We start from the raw sequence: 3,524 nt of genomic DNA, 5'->3' as shown, positions 1-3,524 counted from the left end.
AAAGGGCACCCTGACCGGTGTATTTTGTACGGCGAACCGCGGCTCCGGGGCGCCAACAAAGCAGCCGCGCGGGACAAAGTAGCGGCGCTGGCCGGCACAGCCGCGCTGGCGACTGTGGAGCTCCTCTGCCTGGGAATTTCCTAGCCTGTGGGCAATAAAAACGCGGTGTCCACTCACCCTCTGCGCTTTCACTGGGAGCTGCAATCCTGAGCTGTTCCTAAACAGCCATCTTGGATACTCCACCAAGTGTGTTTTTTTTAATCAGATGAGTACTGGCTCAGGTAGGAAGTCTTTGCTGACCTTTAACAGGGAAGTTTCAGTAAAACAGTGATAATAGCAGTTGTGTCTGACACCAAAGAGAGGTGGGGAAAGGGTTGTGTGTAGCAATGATAGAGGGCAAGACAGCATTGAAGTGAAAATATTTATGTATTTATTTATTTTTTTCAAAAATGCTTCCAAGTAAGCTTTCACAAAATGGCCTGGAAGCTGGTCTCATTCTCGAGAATTTCTGCCTGAAATTATGTTACCCAATTTGTAAACAGCCGTAACACCTGAGTGCAATGATATATTGTTTACAACAATTATGCAATAGCAAAGGGAGTATACTTAAATATCACTAAATTGAGTAACCAAGGGAATTTTCAGGATGAATAGATTTACCAAAAGACCCCTGGTGTAAATTTGCTGCTTAAGCTCCTGTAATGTATCCAATTTATGAGTCATGCATTCAAAGGTAAAGAGCTTCTTAGAAACACAGGTAAAGAGACTTTTCTTGGAGAGCTCTATCTTGAGTGAATATTCCGCAGAAGTTGACAAAACAAATCTGCAATCCATCACATTGATGTGCGTACAAGGGCCAAGTTTGTCCAGATGTCTAATATGGCACAGATGGGCAGGCAAGGCATTTGGCTGTGGTTTTCTTGTAAACATAAGAGAAAGCAGTACCCAAAGCTAACTTTTGAAGGCAGTAGCCCCCCAATTGGGGAAATGTACCAAGCTGGCTGACTGTCACAGCACTAACTGTCATCAGCACCCTGTGGCTCTGCTGCTTGGCATCCAGAGAGAGGTGCAGCTCCCATGCACACAGCAGAGCTGCAGCCAGGAACAGCTGTCAAAACCTGTAGCAGCTCACTGACTAGGTTCCATGACCTAGTTAAGACCTGGACAATATTTTCCTCTTACAGTTGTGAAAGTTGGTATGCTTTTTGCATGGAAGATGTCAGATACGGAAGATTAACTTCCATGGCAAACAGCACCTCAGGGGAAGGGGGGGAAAGAGAGAGGAAGAGAGAAGAGAGAGAAGTATTTGCATTGAATGTTATGCAGAATTTCTATCTCATTCAAATGGGAAGACAGAATAAATCACTGGAAGATACAAAAATGGAAAAATTTCCAAACTGAAGTCACAGTTGGGTGTATGTGTGTGTGTGTGCATGCCCATGAAAATTATTTTTCTCCTAAAATCTCTTTTGTACAAAGGGAAATATACACATTTTTATCATGCTTTAAAGATGATTTAAGTTAGGAAAGCAAAATGTATTAACTGTATAAATGTGTTTTTTCTGGCTATTTACCAAGATGTGTGCCTTAAATAAAAGTAACTTTATTCAGAAAATAGCAATACATTTGTTAAGTTTTAAATTTTCTGTTCTTTTTGAATGTTTGGCTCCTACAGCACTCTCACTGTTAGTTTTTTGTCATTTTATAAGAGATAAAAAAATCTTCAGCTATGAGGAACATCAGCATACCTATACTAGTAAAATAAACATAGCTACAATGTTCTCAACTTTTAGTGTCCCTCACAACATCAAGTAGATACTAAAATTATTTATATTCAGAAAGGTGGCCTGAGGGAAAAGTAAAAGAAAATTATAATTGAGAACATTCTCTTTTAGATGGAACCTTGTCTAATCAGGCCCCTACCTTTTTTTTTTTTTTCCTGTGCTTTGAGAATTAGAGGATTCTGTTTCTGTGAGCATTGCATCTTTATCACACTCACTCACTACTGAAAACCAAAGATTGCTACAGATAATGATACACATTTCTTTGCTTTCACATTAGATGATTAGAAAAATTGGAAACAAATATCATTTTGATTTGATGTTTCCAACTGTGTGCCCCTATCACATGCTGCAGAGGGTGAGAGATGTGATACAGGCGGGAAACAGAGGAAGATGGAAGCTTCATGTTGCAAAGAATACATCACGCTTTGGGCCTATGAAACGCTGTACTTTTGGATAGAATAAACCTCTGAAGATGTCCTGGGTTATTCAAGAAAACTTTTTCTTCCCAGTTAAATATAGGTGTCTTTTTTTTTTTTTTTAAGTTTTTTATTTTGTGGTTAGAAGATGCTACTGTTTGTCAATATCACTTATGAATATTTTTTAAATGGTATCTGCATGTGTATGATTTTAAGAGCATACAGGAATTCCAATTTGTACCCTGTGCACTATTTTATTTTAAAATATTTATTTATTTATTGGAGAGGGAGTCTCACTCTCTTGCCCAGGCTGGAGTGCAGTGGCACAATCTTGGTTCACTTCAACCTCTGCCTTCCGAGTTCAAGCAATTCTCCTGCCTCAGCCTCTCAAGTAGCTGGGATTACAAACTTGCACAACAACGTCTGACTAATTTTTATATTCTTAATAGAGACGGGGTTTCACCATGTTGGCCAAGATGTTCTCAAACTCCTGACCTCAAGTGATCTGCCTGCCTCAGGCTCCCAAGTGCTGGAATTACAGGAGTGAGCCACTATGCCCAGCCTTAAAATATTAATTAATTATTTGGTGGTATAAAAGCCATACAACAATTGAGTATTGGCTTCTAGATTATTTTGTCATTGTATTTATTAACTCAAATTTATTTTATTATAATTTTATGAGTGCATTTATTAATTCTAATTCAAGCCCACTTTAGTAATAAAAGATTTCAAAGTTGGTTTCTAATTAGCACAGTACACTCTCTCTCTCTTTTCTATATAAATCCAGATGCACACACACACAGACACACACACACACACACACACACACACACAAGTTGAGCCTTACACACTTAAAACAACCAATAATCCAAAAACAAAGGGGGAAAACAAAAAGTCTTAATAGTTTCAATTTTTCTCTAGTTCTTCACCACTCTAAGAAGATAGCATAAGTCACAGTAGCAGATTTCCATAAATTACTCTTATTGCCTGCTGTTATGTTTTGGAAGGTAGTTAGTTACATAATACTTAACCTAGATTTATACCAGTTTCTTTTATTTTTTTTTCCCATTTATTTATTTTATTGCATTTTAGCTTTTGGGGTACATGTGAAGAACATGCAAGACTGTTGCATAGATACACACATGGCAGTGTGATTTGCAGCCTTCCTCCCAATCACCTACATCTGACATCTCTCCCCTTGCTATCTCTCCCCAGCTCCCCACACCCCACCATCCCTCCCCTATTTCCCCCCAACTGAACCCAGTGTGTAGTGCTCCCCTCCCTGTGTCCCTGTGTTCTCATTGTTCAACACCCGCCTATGAGT

Source organism: Cebus imitator, unplaced genomic scaffold (assembly GCF_001604975.1).
Source record: "Cebus imitator isolate Cc_AM_T3 unplaced genomic scaffold, Cebus_imitator-1.0 Scaffold398, whole genome shotgun sequence".
In the NCBI taxonomy this organism is placed as follows: domain Eukaryota; kingdom Metazoa; phylum Chordata; class Mammalia; order Primates; family Cebidae; genus Cebus; species Cebus imitator.
The sequence above is the reverse complement of the archived record's forward strand: the minus strand, read 5'-3'. Positions refer to the sequence as shown.